This window comes from Adiantum capillus-veneris, chromosome 18, assembly GCF_014529385.1.
Source record: "Adiantum capillus-veneris isolate H3 chromosome 18, ASM1452938v2, whole genome shotgun sequence".
NCBI classification, from domain to species: domain Eukaryota; kingdom Viridiplantae; phylum Streptophyta; class Polypodiopsida; order Polypodiales; family Pteridaceae; genus Adiantum; species Adiantum capillus-veneris.
Window position 1 is genome coordinate 71,537,495 of NC_140948.1, and position 15,908 is coordinate 71,553,402.

Genomic DNA, 15,908 nt, shown 5'->3' on the forward strand with positions numbered 1-15,908 from the left:
TTGTGTGTAGCCACTGAGCACGCATGCACACACAGTTGCACCTAGCAAATCTATCTAAGCTACCTATAGCTAACAGAGCTAATTAACACTAATTATCTCTACTCACACACTACCTAACACAGTAAAGTACTCACTAACAGAACATTCAACCTTCTCATTGTCTATTGCTCACTGTCTACTGCACATTATAGCAACTAACAGATCTAACACAAACTCAGACAACAAGAAATGTCAAAAGTGAATGACTTCATGAGGTAGCACTGAGTGCTCCTCAAGCTTAGTGCAAGGCAGTCCCCGGTACGGCGCCAAAAATGTGGGCTTTGTCGCACGTGTCGGAGGCTGGGAACTTGCCAAAACACCGTGTACGAGCCACGAATGGCTGCAAGCACACAACTAGATAGTTCTAGCAAGCTCAAAGGAACAATGGTGTATCATTCACTGCTCAATGCTTCCGTCGTGAAGGACCTTGTGCCGCAAAGAAGAAGGAGCCGTTGTTGCCGCCGCGCTCAATCGCCTCGTCGCCGCTGATGCCACCGTAATTCTCTCTCTCTCTCTCTCTCTCTCTCTCTCTCTCTCTCTCTCTCTCTCTCTCTCTCTCTCTCTCTCTCTCTCTCTCTTTCTCTCTCTCTCTCTCTCTCAAGCATACACACACACACACACATACCCGTGAGCACACAAAGGAGAAGGAGACAAAGGTAGAGCAAGAGCACTTCTTAGCATACACCTCTCAGAATGAAGTTTTTAGGTCAAAATAGACTTTTTAAAAGAGTTTGACCCATTCACACATGGGCCTCCATAGTGGCCGGTCATAGTAAAAATATTATAAAAATAGAATAAGTGGTGCACCTCTCATCGGTGTGGGATGCGTTTCTAACCTCACTATCCTATCTTATTACAGTTTTAGCGAGAACCACGATTAAATTGTCAATCCATGGGACGAAGCTCACTCGACTAGTGTATAGAGGCTACAAGAGGTTGTCAATCTCTCGGAAAACAACTAGCATCTCGCATCTAACTCAAGTGACTGAAATCACCAAAAGCCAATCGCTCATCAGCAAACAAATCACATTCGTTATAGCATCAAATGATATCCAAATGTAATGAAACTTCTAGGACATGTTTATAAGACCTAAGCACACATGTTTATGGTCTTAAACCCCACTTTAGGTTAAGTGTCAAATCGCAATTATTAACAGCAGTGGATTTTTGACCTATTCGTTTTCGACCCAGAATGCATCTAAATACTTAGCAATGCTGCCCCAATACCTTGCCTATGCTTAGTTTTTTATTTTGAAGTGTAAATTCCTACGTATGATTAAATTAGGCTACCGGGCGACGACGCCAAAAGCTACAAAATAATGTGATGTGTTTACGTCAATGCTAGAGCTCTTACTTGTGATTGCAATGCAACAAACGCGACTACAATGTGACAACCGGGGAGGGAGTAGGAAGCACGAGAAGGAGAGAAGTGAGCATCGTTAGCTCACACTGTGTATTTCATTATCCAAAACTTAACAATAACTTACAAAAATTGACTTTTATACCTTAGCCAAGGTTTTTGGTGGTCAAAACTAATAATCTGGGAACTCTAACTAAAGATAGGCAATGACAGGTTGATACAATCTGGAAGCTTGTAGCCCCGGCTCATCAATTACAAGGTTTATCCAAAAAATAGGAGTTACAATATTCCCGATTTATCAAAATAATAAGTGTTTTTACACTAAGAGCTCCAAAAAATGGTATCCGTGGTGTCCATGTTAACTTGCTGCTAACATTCCCCCCTCCTCGCCTGTGTCGTCCCTTGACACAGCTTTATGGGCTGAAGTAGTCTTCGGGTTGATGGCTGGCGAGGTGGTCTTTAAGTGCATTGAGTGCCTTTTGGTATTTGATTTTCCTTTCTTTATCTGGCACTTGCAAGAATTGCATGGTGACTTTGTTTTTCAGCTCCACTGCTGAGTAGCCTACAAACCTTGATGTCAGGTTTCTAATCACTTGCCCAAATATTTTCGTTCGCCAAGTAAAGAATCCCATGTAGAACGCTTCCTCAAACGCCAGTATATTGTGAGAAGGTAAAAACATACACCTGGAGTAGAAGCTGTAGAGGACTTCTTCGAAAGGTTGTCCACTAAGATCATAGCACAACCCTTTGTTACCCTCAAGGAAGGACATCCAAGGGACACCTACTTGCTCTGGCTCATGGAACACTTTGATGCAGGTGAGCAGCATTTGGTAGATTTTGTATAACATTGCATATGATAAATCTGGTAGACTTTTAAAGAATGACATGGCGTCCTTTAGGGTTTTTACCATGTACTCTTCCATCGGTGGTCCCTTGTTTGGAGCAAGCAATCTTGGGTAATTCAGCCAAGTTGACCTCTTCTTTAGTAGTGCCTCGTGTGCTTGCCAAGTCCTTACTCATGGTACAGGACAAAAAGTTGGATCCTTTTGCAAGGCCGCAAGTGCTCTTGTGAACAGAATCAAGTACCTTGGATTCTTGTTCAACCAGCTCAGCCTCCACTTTGGGTGGTCTTGATCTACGCCCTCGACTTGCATGTTAGTGCAAGGCCTTTCTTTCACTTGTAGCAGCTCCACTTTAATCAAAGGATAAGGCAGGGATTGTTGGTGCCATTGCACATTGATTTGATTGGGAGTGAGTTGTGTGACATTGACGAAATGAAGTACTCTCAGCTCTCAATCCATTGTTTCCTTCCATTACTCATCTACCTCTTGTATAACTTTTTCCTTCAGTGTATCTTCCTCAGCCTTTAAGAGCTGGACCATTGGCAGTGTGTCTACTTCTGTAATGTGTACTTGAAACTCCTTCTCGCTACTTAGCTCTTCAGTTGGCTGTGTCTCCATCTCAGCGAATGAAACTAAGGGAATTTCTATCTGAGGTTTCTCTGAAGTGCCTACCTCTTCTTGTGTTTTCGGTCATCCCTCTCTCAATACCTGGTTGACACTTTTGAGTTCAGCTATTTCCTTCAGCAACTCGTCTTCTCTTTGGACCCGCATTAAAGTTAGGTCTCTGTGCTGAGATTGCTCCAACTTAAGCTCCAGCTCGAGGTCTTTGTTTTTCTTCTCTAATGCCTTGTAGACCTCGTATGTTCCTTTGATCGAGGCCACGGATGGATTCTCTCGTATTTTTCACAAGAATATTTCCTGATCATTTATTCTTTGTTCTGAGTAATGTAGGGAAGCATTGGCCACATCTAACTGTACTTGAATTTTCTGAATTGAGAGGGTTGTAGTTAGAAGTTCATTTGTCAGTTGTTCATCTTTTGCGTTGCATGCATCTGACAATTTTGTAAGCAAATCTCCAAGCTCCTCCATCTCTTTCTGCTACTTATCCCCGGCGAGCTGATGTTGTTCAACTTCTACTTTTAACTCCTGCACTTGCCTTTATAGATCGGTGATGACGTTAAGTCGGTCATCTAACTCCCCTTGGAGTGCGTTAATCACCATCTCTAATTCCTTGGCCCTTGTGCTACGACTTAGTGCTGCTGAGAAAAGTCGTTCAGTCATGTCCTGCATTTGCTTAGCATATTCATTCACTTGCAGGATGACCTTGTCGTTCATTCATATCCTGCGTTTGATTAGCATATTCATTCACTTGTAGGATGACCTCGTCGTTTAATTGCCAGTCTTCGTTTTGTGCCAACTGACTTGATATTTCTGCAGCTTCTTGTGTGTCCTTTGGTGACGTCATGGCTGCTGGTTGTTGTTGCCCTTGTGGCTGTGGATGATCTTCTTCTGTTTTGTCATCCTGAGGCTTCATGGATGCCTCGGCCTTCTCTTGCTGTGTTGAGGTAGAGAGTGTTTCCTCAGCCTCTTTTCTCTTTGTTGCTCTAAATTCTTGTTGTCCTGTGATGGTGGTGGACTGGCTACCCTTTCTGGCTCTTTGTCGTGCTCTATTTGCTGCTCTTGAGTAGATTTAGCTGCCTGGTGTGCTGATTCCGCTTCTTCTTACTGTTCAGGCTCTGCTTCTTTTGTTGGCTCAGTTACTGTGGTTCAAATTGTTGGTGATGGTGGTGGGCTCGGTGTGCTGATTCCGCTGCTTCTTACTGTTTAGGCTCTGTTTCTTTTGTTGGCTCAGTTACTGTGGTTCAAATTTTTGGTGATGGTAGTGGGCTCGGCATGGGGTGATCATGGTGTTTAGAAACATGAGAAGAGATGCGGGGAGATACATCACCTTGAGCATGTTGTGCTTCTCCTTGTGTAGTGGCTTCCTCTGCTTGCTTTTGTTGTTCTACCGCCTCTTTAGCTTTCCTAGCCGCTTCTTGTGCTTCCCTCAGCTTCAAGGCTTCTTCTTCTTGATATATTTGTTCCAGGGATTCCGTGGGATCTTTAGTCTGCTTCCTGGTGTGACGCTTGGTTCCTGGTCCTTTAAGACCAATAGGCACCCACTTTTCCGGGTCCTTTCCTTATGCTTGGTGGCTGCGTTGGTAAGAGTGTTTTTCTCGTTCAAACTTGTCTTGCTTTTGTACAGGTTCCTCTTGGTGTGCTACCACTGCTTTTCTCTTCATTTTTTCTATCCGCTCTCTCCTTTCCTCGTTATCCGAGCGTTCACTGTTGTGCCGTTCTGGTGAGCTCTCAACAACGCTTCATCTGGCTTATATGATCTCTTTGCAGATCTTGTAGCTCGAGGAGAAGGTTGTGCTAACACTATCCAAGTGTTCTCATCTGGGGCAGGTGGCAAGTTGTCGGCCATGCCGATGGCATGGTAAGCAATCCTGGTTAAAACATCTGGTGCACCCAGATATGTGATTTTTCCTTCTTTCTTTGTCCCTTTCAATGTGGACAAAACATATTGTGCATGGTCAATTGGTTGCCTAGTCGTGTATTTGAGGACTTGCGTAAAGGTTGTGGCAACCGCATTATTGGGTGTTGTATACCTTGGTGGCCTCTTGGCAAGGAAGTGGAAGTGGTGATGGTACAACCTTGCAGGCTCTTCCACCTGTTTGTGAATAAGGTTGGCAAATGTGCCCGCGGCAATTTCCTTGGCGAAAGTTACGGCCGTCTTCCTATCTCTTGACCAGTATATACCAAATAGATACTCTGAGTGAAACATGGGCTCATTTGGATGCATAGGATGAAAATGGTACCAGATTTTGGCTTTAGGTCTCTAAAACAGTAGATATAAAGGAAATTTGAGATTTTGAGCTCCAAATTGTTCAAACTTGGCTAGTGGGCTAAGCACATCATGTACTTTGTATGTATGATGGAAAAATAAAAAAATTCTCCCATTTTGGCATGAAAGTAAATAATCACGATTATTAACTTTTCTACCAAAATCCACATTTTTTGGCACAACTTGGTTCTAGGCATTGTATAGACCTTGTGTATGGGATATGAGGTGATTTGGATCAAGAAATGTGGTCCATAACTCAAAAAATAGCTTGCAAAGACTTCTTTGCGTTTTTTGGCAATTTTCCAAGTTATATGTGATTATTTTGGCTCATACTTGAATATTGGCATGTATTAGGTGTGCACAAATGATATGTAAGGTGATGATGCAACTTTCAAGCCAAATTAGTGCAAAAGTAAATAATCGCGATTAGTTACATCAGTCACATTTTTCTTGCAAAACTTAAAAATTTTGACCTAAACACATTCTATACACCTAAAATAAGTCCTAAATTGAATATGGTAAAGTTTGGTCTTGCCGGCATCACTTTGTGCTTTTTCGACTCTGAAATCACCGATCTATGTGACTACACTGCCTGTTGAGTTGGTTAGTCACCTCTAAGGCTATGGACTTGTCCGCAACATAGTTGTGAAGCAACTCATCCAATTTTGGCCCATTTGGAGTCAGTTTGACTTCGTACGTCGAATTTGATGCTTTGTAGCCTTCGAGCCATTTTCTGCTTTTCGAGGGCTTTGCTTGATTGATTTCACAAAACCAATCATATACATTGTGTATAGACCTCGTAGGTAAGCTGTCTTTGGAGTCAGAACTGAATTCTGGCATCTGCCAAAAACTTAGCTTTTCTGCTTGGGACCCCCTCGACCCTTGCCGAATGGTTAATTGATGATATATAAGGGTTCTATTATGTTAGGGCATGCTACAGTTCAAATCCCATCTGGTTTGGTTGAGCTGACTGGCCGTTATGGTCAGTTTTTGGTCGTAGGTCTTCGTGCACTGCTCAGATTCTAGGGTTTTTTACAGGGGTTTAGACTAGCTACCGGCCGTACAAAATGGATCATTGATGAGTAAAGAACCTACCTCTCATGTCTTGTGTGAGACGGCGTTGAAAACGGACAATTGTAGACTCCAGAAAGTATGTGCGAAGAAGTCGAAATGCTCTCTCCAAAGGCAACAAGTGGAAATGAGGTGATTTTAGCCTACCTTGGGTATCTATACTCGGACTTCCCGAACCAATTTTTCCCAGATTCCCTTGTTAGTCCTACGAAACCGTGAAATCTATGTTAGACTCAAAAAATTTCCCAATCGGAGTCCTGTAGCTCATTCTGCAAGAATTCTACAAAAGTAGGTATGGCCGCCTAATTTAGGCTTCCCGCTTCCATCTTCCGATTTCATTGAAAATTTTTGTGCTTTTCCGCCTTGTCTTTCTGATCACCACCGTGTCTTTAGTTTTTCCATCTGAGCTTCCTTGCTATTTATTATTAATTTTTGACCTGTTTATTAAGAAAAATCAAAGAAAATAACAAAATGCGCTAAAAAAGCAAAGTGAAAATCCAATAATCAAGAAAATCCATTGAAAAACATAGCTTTATTGTTTTTTGTTGGATTTCTCCAATTTTAAGTCTCAATATCAAGAAAAATTATGAAAAATAATCAAAAATGATTTTTTTGATGATTTTCTGATAGTATATACACTATTTACACTCATCGGAAAGATTTTATCAGTGAATTTTTCCCTATTGATGAATTATAAGGACATTATTAGATAATTTTACAAAAAATCACACGTTAACATCAAACTTTTTTCCTCCCTCTTCAAACATTGCCCTTAATTACTTAGTGCCCTTCCACCCCTCCTAGATGGCGTACTCCGGGATGACTGTGTGCATGGGTTGAACAATCGCGTCTTATGCACAGCCTTGGTTGTCTCTACCATGCTTTGAAGATCAATGCAATTTAAACCAATATGATGTGCAAGAGTTGCGTCTTGAGTAATTAACTCAAGGGTTTCTAATGTCGAGGCTTGATGTTGCTGTTTTCCAAAGAGCAATTCTTGTAGCTTGTGTGCTCACTGCTTGATTGTGCCATCAGGATTCTTTAGCACGCTGATTGCCTGAGATTTTGGTATCAACAATTGTTGTTTTTGAGCTTTTTCTCGCCATTAGTAGCTTGGTTTGCTTGGTGCAGAATGGTGTGGTGGAGTCTTAGCTACTTGATTGTGCCATCAGGATGCTTTAGCACATTGATTGCCTAAGATTTTGGTATCAACAATTTTTGTTGTTGAGCTTTTTCTCGCCATTGGTAGCTTCGTTTGCTTGGTGCAGAATGGTGTGGTGGAGTCTTCTAAGACTTAACTGTCCATTGCTTGATTGGTTTTACGGTCTGCGAAGAAGATAAGTGCTCTTTTTTTGCCAAATCCATTTCATCTTAGGTTCCCTGCTCGGAGATGCTCATCTCTGTGTTTGAACCTTTGGAACCGTCTTTGGTATTGTCGATGATGTTTTGGGGGCCCAGAATTGAATCGGCTTGTCCTTAAGCTGTGCTTTCAGTACCCAAATTTGCCTGACTCCTTGCATGCTACCTGTAGCATTTGCTTGTCGATAGGATGGAGAAGATTGATTACTTCGTGGTTTGATCTATTGATTATTTCCTTCCCATTCCTCCTTGCTTGGTGCAATTGGAACAATGAGTTTTCCGCCTTTAGGTAATAGCTTGAGATGATTCGTATCCCAATCTGGTACTACCTTGTATGTCCACATCCATGGAATTCCAAGAATCATCGTTTCATTCATGTGTTCATTTGGTAAGCATACAAACTTATGAGGGCATGAACATCCATGTACTATCACGTTTAAGTTGACTACTCCCAATGTTGGTGTTGGGTTCTTGTTGCATCCTTTTATTGTCGCTATTCTTGTTGTCAAAGACTGACTTGTTTCTTTCTTGTACGAGGAATAATTGACTATATTTACTCGAGCTCCTGTATTGACCAATGCATTTGTGCTATGGTTGTTGAGTTGCACTTTGATGCGAAGGTCCATTCCATCTAACCATTTCTTTCTTGTATGAGGAATAACTAACTATATCAACCAATGCATTTGTGCTATGGTTGTTGAGTTGCACTTTGATGCGAAGGTCCATTCCATCTAACCATTCATCATTTGTTGACACTGCATCTTTCGGCAATTCCCATTGTCGGTCATCTATTTTCATCGTGTTGATGGGAATAGGTATTTGTTGCTTCTTGAGAGAATCTTTCCTTTTGAGTACCCAAAGCCGAGCTTTCTCTTGGGCTTCATCAATAACCTACTGTCGTTTTATCTTCCTTTGCTTGGCCGCATGCATTCTTTCCATCAATTCATTGGTTAGCGTACTTCTTTAAACGACATCCACTAATCTAATTAGCCATTGGTTCACCATCTAGGGTGGATAGCTTAACTGCTCCACTTGGAGATACATCTTCAATGATAAATGGTCCATTTTCCTTTTTCTTAAACTTGGGAATGTGTTGCTTAAGGGAATATACTAGAACTAAGTCCCCTTTTTTGAAGATTTTTGTAATTAGATGGGAATCAAAAAATTGTTTTTGTTTCCGCTTTTGTGAGTAGATGTTGTTAGCCTTTGCTCATTTAGCTTTTCTAAATCCTCAAGTCTCTCTGACAATTCATGTCCAGTCCACTTGAGATCCTTTGCTACCCTTAGTGTTGGCAATAGACTTTCTATTGGCAGTATGGCATCAAGACTATAAATAAGGTTAAAGGGTGTAGCATTCAAAGCTGTTTTGAATGAAACTCGATAAAGCCATAGAGCAGCATGGAGATTCATTTCCCAGTCTGTCCTTCCTGAGCTAACCACTTTAGTCAATACCGAGCTAAGAATTTTGTTCGTATGCTCAGCTTGTCCATTTTCTTGTGGGTGATAGGGAGATGATTTGTTATGGATGACCATAAATTCATTAAGCAGATACTCGATTACCACATTGAGGAAATGAGTTCCTCTGTCTCACTACCAATTTCTATTGGCAGTCCATATCTTGTGAACACATACTCATATAAGAATGCGGTAGTGGTTCTGGCATCATTATTTTGAGTTGCTTTTAGCCTTGGCACACTTAGTCAAATAGTCCGTAGCTACAATGATATATTGAGCTTGGTATCTATAAGCAGGTGTCTGTATTGGCCCAAAAAAGTCTATACCCCATTTTGCGAAAGCTCTAGCCCCATCATTGGTCTTAAGGGCATGCTATCTACACTTGTTGGCATTTTTGCTCGTTGACAAGAATCAAATCTTTGAACGTACTCTTGGCACTTGCAAAAAGTGTTGGCCACCATATGCCCGCCATTAAGATTTCTCTTGTGATGGTCTCACTAGAAAAGTGACCTCCAGCTAATCCGACATGTGCTTGTTCTATAATTGAAATATATTTGTCTTCATTTGTACAAAGACGCAAATGTTGATCCTTACCTCTCCGATACAATTGGTTTCCAATAAGAGAATAGTCTCTATCTTCTATTTCAATTGCTCTTTGACAGTGTTTACTCGTATCCTCAGGAAATGTTCTGCTTGATAAGTAAGTAACTAGATAGTTACTGCACTTAGGAACAGGTGACATTTGAAACATTGTTACGTGAGGTATGGGTGTTTGTTTTTGACATTGAGGACAATCCTTTACAAAAGAGCGAACATCACTCCTCATAGTCGGCCAAAATACTCCAAGTCTCAAAATTCGTCGCATAGTTTTCTCTTTCGCAAAGTGAAGTCCTACTATGGTAATATGTGCTTGACTTAGGTACTAGTTTTTCTCTTCAGGATTAATGCATAAGAGCAATATTCCATCTTGATTTGTTTTGTATAGCCTACCAGCTAGTATTGATACATAGCCGATTGCTTAATTAATCCGATTATAATCAGAAGTGGTATTTGTGAATCCACTTGAGCTATTGTCATCAATGATACCATGTTTTCCAACCATCGAGGTATCATTTCCACGGAGAACAAATAGGCATCTGGTAGATCATCGTCTACCCCTTTAGGTGATTCTCCTCAAACAATCCTTGACAAATGATCTGCTCTTTGATGTGTAGTGCTCTTTTTTTACAACGACAGTGAAATCAGATTTCAGAAGAATGATGAACCATCTCACTATTCTTCCTATGCTGCATGACTTGTTGACCAAGTACAACAAAGCTTGGTGGTCCACAAAGAACACAAATTTGTTGGCTAATAGGTAATGTCTATACTTTTTAACGGCATAGATCATTCCTAATCCTTCCCTTTTTGTGGTAGTGTAATTCTTTTCTGCCATGTTCAACTATCGGCTAGCATAAGAAATAGAAAAATCGATTTTCGCATCTCCTGGTTGAGTTAGTATACACCCTATGGTAAAATTTTAAGCATCTACATCATGTATGTGAAATATCTATTTCCAATTTGGTGATTTGGTGCTTTCAATATTGGAGCTGAGGTGAGCTTGCTTAAGCTTCATGAAGGATTCTTCACACTCATCAGTCCATTCAAAGTGTGTAATCAAGCTATACATGGGTTTTGCAATTATAGCGTACATGTAAATGAACCGTCTGTAATATCCACAATGTCCCATGAAGGCTTGAACCCTCTTGACTGTTGTTGGTCTAGGCAAATTAGCAATAACATGAATTTTTATTCATAACAATAGCTATGCCATTTTTAGATACTATATGTCCAAGAATTTTTCCTTGTCTACCCATGAATGTACACTTTTTAGGATTTAAGCAAATCCTATAAAGTCTACATTTTTCGAATACCTTTTTGAGGTGTTCGAAATGATCAGCCTGGATAGATGAATATACGCATAGATCATCCATATACACTTCTAAGAATTTCCTTAGATACCCTTTAGAAGCATGGCTCATCAATCTTTGAAAGGTGGCAGGAGCATTAGTTAACCCAAAAGGCATAACCTGATAGGCAAAAATATCCCATTCCATTGCAAAAGCAGTTTTATGGTGATCTTTTGGGTCAACCAAAAGTTGATTGTATCCTGAAAAGCCATCTAAGAATCTGTAAGCTTCTTTTCTTGCAACTCGTTCTAAAACATGCTCAGTGATTGGAAGAGGAAATTTGTCTCTAGTAATAGCTGCATTCACTTTTTTGAGGTTGTGGCACACTTGTAATTTTTCATTCTTGTTGGGTACTACCACAATTGGAGACACCCAATCTGTGTGTTCAATTTCATAAATGAATTCGGCTTCTTTTAGTTTCTCAATCTCTTCTTTGATCTTCTTGGCAAATGTTTTATTATATGTTTATGGCCTTTGTCTACTTGGTTTTGCATCATCTCTCATGGGTATGGTATGTTGACAAATTTTTGGATCAACAACCTTGAGATCCTTGTAAGACCAAGCAAAGATATCTTGGTATTCTTTTAGTAAGATTAGTAAAATCTCTTCTTCATCTTTCGTTAGGTCATTTGCAATGTACGCAGGCCTAGGTTCTTCCATTGGTTCAGCCGAGTCTATCTTTTTTGCATTCTCAGGCCCTTCGTAGGACTCGCCTTGTTTTCGTAGTTCTCTAACAGGTTGGTCTACTATGATTTTTCTGTCTTCGAGAGTATATTTTTTGTAATGGGATGGAACACTCATTACATCTTTACCATCCTCTTTTGTGGTTTCCATTTCGGTTGTATATATCTCCTTTAGAGCTTTTTTCAACTCTTGATATTTCTTTTTCCGCTCAATTCGTGTCATGGTTGGCTCCTTGTTCTGTTTGTTTGGCTTTGCTTGAGTATCCTTCCTTGTTTTTCTCAATGTTCTTGACATTTTTGGATTTTCGTTTGAAGGATATATGCCAATGATTTTGTCCTTGACACAATCATGTGCATCTATTTGCATCAGGAATTGTGTTCTACTGGAGACTGATGGCATAGGTCTTGTTTTCACATTTCTGGTGTCTCTTTTTCATCTATACCATTTTTGTCTTCTCAATTTTGTGGTTAGGAAAGTCAAAAAACTTTTCCTCCCCTCCTTTCAAGAGTAGCTTAGCTCTCACATGTTCTTTTTTTGACCCCGAATCTTCTGAGGTAGCTAAGTGTTCATCTAACTCGTTTGTTGCATTGTAGTAGAGGTCTGAAAAGACTTGTTGAGCTTTCATCAAGTCGTTGGGCTCCTCAATTTCATCTTCAATGTGAAGGGTTGAAATCATTTGGATGGGAATTATGTCGTAGCCATCCTCATTGCAAAATTAAGTAGGCATAGAAATATTCACACATACATTCATTGTCGCTAAAATTTAAGTCCACTCAAATGGCTCAAACAAATGCTCTAGAAAGGGTTCAGGTACATAGGCTTTGTCTGTGCAATCCCTTTCTAAAATACATTCTTCTCTTTTTAAACTTCCATTTTTTGAAGCTCCGCACATCCAAATAGGAGCGTCTTTGTTTAACCAAGAAGGAAGCTTAGTTTCAGCCGAAGAGGTTGAATCGAACTCTTGTATGGGCGTTTTCAAGACATCTCTATAAGTGTGATCTTTTAGATTAACCCTTGTTATAGATCCCACTTGCTTCAAGTATAGATAATTGTTTTCCCAATCTTGGATGAGATGTACCTGTCTCATAAAAGGTCTTCCCAATATGATTTCGTAATTGAGTTTCTTCCCAAAGTCTACTATGGCAAAAGTGTGTTGATATTCAATCCCACAGGAATTAACTATCACTTTTTCAAGCACTCCTAAGGGTCTTTCAATGTGTCCATCAGCCAATTGCAATTTCATTCGAGTTTGTCTAATGGCTGGTTGTCCCCAGGATTCCCATACTGCTTTTGTGGCTATGGCTATGCCTGCTCCGCTATCCAGTATTGCCATGGTTTCTATGTCATTATGTTTTACTGGAAGGGTGGTGTTTCCTTCTTCCCTTCGTAATATTCTTCGACTTTGTTCATTGGAACAGATTGAATCTCTTTGTTGTCCATTTCGTGTTTCAATCTTTTCAATTTTTTTACGAGGAGACCCGTTATCCCCACCTTCTCTAGGGTTTTGTGTAGGTCATTCCATAGATATGGTCTAATTTTTAACAGTTCTCCCAAAGTAAGAGTGCATTGGATGGATGTAGACATGATTGAATGAATATTGTCTACTTCTAGGGTTTATCCCACTCTTTTTACTTGAGTGGTCTTACACACTATGGATTCATCTTCCTTATCTCCCAAGTAAGAGGGTAATGTTTTCAAGGCCATTGGTTTCGACATTCCTGAAGCTTCAGATCCGCAATCCCCATACAAGGATTGTATATCCACGTCCATATCAGGAGGTAGGTTTTCTAACCAAACTTCCTCTATAGGAGCTGACTTTAGAGTTAGGCTCCCATCATTGATCTCTCTAACTTTTTCCCATAAGTGTCCTGGCCAGTCTTCCTCCACGAATGGAATTCCGTCTAAGGTATCTTCATTGTCCAGCACTATAAGTTTTGGTTCTTTTGTTTCAAGGTGGGGTTCTACCACCACTTTGGATTTTTCTTGATTGTCTCTTACCACAAGCTCTTCAGGTTTTGCCATACTTTCGAACTTGGGTTTTTGTTTTTCCAGCATCTCTTGCGTGATTCTTACCAAATTTTGATAAACTTCAAGCTTAGCTGCTTCCACGTCTGGAGAGGGATAATTTTTCCATTTTTTTTTCCTTGTTTTGGCCTGCTTTAAGTCGTGCTTGGTAAGCTTACAAGGTTGCATTAATAGGCTCAAAATTTTTATCAACCAAAATTGATCCTCCAGATTTCATGGTTGTTTCTTTGATTTCACTTCCAATTTCTTTCACCTTTTCCTGCAATAGCTTTTTTGCTTTCTCCTCGATTTCAGCCCCTTGTTTTTGTTTTCTCATCTCATATATTTTGCTTCTGCTTCTTTTGCTCCTTTGAGATGATTTTTTTGTATTCTCCGAGTCATCAAAGGAGTTATGTTTCTTTTTCTTAGCCTGAGCTCTAGTGATTACCTTGACTGGAACAATCGATTCACTCTCAGATGAGCTACTAGGTATCACTTGGACTACATTTACTATTGTTTTCCCAGGCTTGTTCAAAGGTTTCTTGGGACAATCTTCGGGGAAGTGTCCTCCCTTTTTGCAACATTGTATGAAATAAGCTTCAATTGGCTTGAGGTTCTTGTAAGGCTCTGGGCATTCATTTTTCCAATGATCATCTGCACCACAGTTGTGACAGTTCCCCGTTCTTGGCTTAATCATGGGTCTTACCATAGGAGGTATAACACCTTGATTAGCTACATAATACATTGGTGCGAGCTTAGGTGGAGCATAAGTCACGGGTTCTTCCATTGGTGGTGGATGTGAATTATACCAATCTCCTTCTACCATTATTGTAGATGGACTAGGCTCAGCATAGGCTATAACAGACACTAGTGCTTGTTCATCTATGACTTCTTTTGAATGCATGTATTTTACAGGCACTGCATTATGTCATGGATACGGAGGTTGTTGACCCAACACAGGTTGAGGTCTTTCCATACCCATCGGTGGTCTTTGAGTTGGTGCCATGTTAGGCTAGATCTGTACATGGGTTGTCCTTGTAGCCTCATAGGCACATACTGAACATTCCCATCATACTTTGGTCGGAAGTAGCACTCGTTGGTCTCATGGTTGGTCCATTTACCCTCGATTGCACACCATTTTTGTAGCCTAATTGGTTGGCCGTGTTGAGATATCCCTTGCCCTTGTCCCCTCATAGGTGCTTTTTGCATGTTATACATCATGTCATTCATCCTTTTAAGCATGTCTTCTATGGTTGAAAGTGGTGTTAGAGCAGTCGTTCCCACTTGTGTTGGTTTGTTAGATGTTGTTTTCTTGCTTTGGTTATCCTTAGGGACATGTTCTTTGTTGAAAATATCACAATTTTCTCCTAAGTCAATAGCATCTGACACACATGCTTCTAGGGTTGTATGCTTCTTGCTATACAGTATAGCATGAAGTTCTTTGTTTAGCAGTCCCTTTAGAAACAATGATACTAGTCGTTCTTCTACAAGTATCTCTAGCTTTGGGCATTTGGCAATGTATTGTTTCATTTGAGTTGCACAATCCCTAACAGACTCGCCATGTTTATGTTTAAAGCTGTAGATTTGAGCTACCGTATTGTGTCTGATCCCCGTTTTGAAACAAGCAGCTACAAATCCTTGAGCTAATGTGTTTAAGTCCATGACTGACCTCCATGGAATGTTTTGAAATCATGTTAATGCTTTCCCTTCTAATGTCATTCCAAACCCCTCGAATTGAGTATGGAAGTCGAATATGCGTTCTGCTCTTAACACTTGTTTAAAGCTTGCTAAGTGGTCGTATGGACCCCTGGTCCACTGTATTTTCTGACCCATTTTTGGAAATCAGCTGGTCTGACGCATCTATTTGGTTCAACTCCCGATCTTTTGGCAGTTGGTCCTGTTTCGAGTCCTTCAAACCAGTCTGTTGGAAATAGTGACTCACATAGCCTTGGAAGGTGGTCTTAGTGTCACCCGGTTTTCTACGTGATGAGGTGGTTTCTGGTTTCTTAAGATTACTCTCAGAAGATCTCTCACTGTGTTCGTCTCTTGGAATGGTTTCTGGTCCTTGGCCCAATATCCAATCCCTTATGGAATACCCTTGATATTTGGTTTGTTCGATCTCCTCAGGAGTCATCATAGCAAAGTTGTTGTTATAACAATCCCTAAACAGGTAGGTTGATAGATCTGTTGATCCCTTATCCTTGATTTTGAAGATATAGATGATCTTCATGGCCGTCAGTTGTCCTAATTTGGCATGC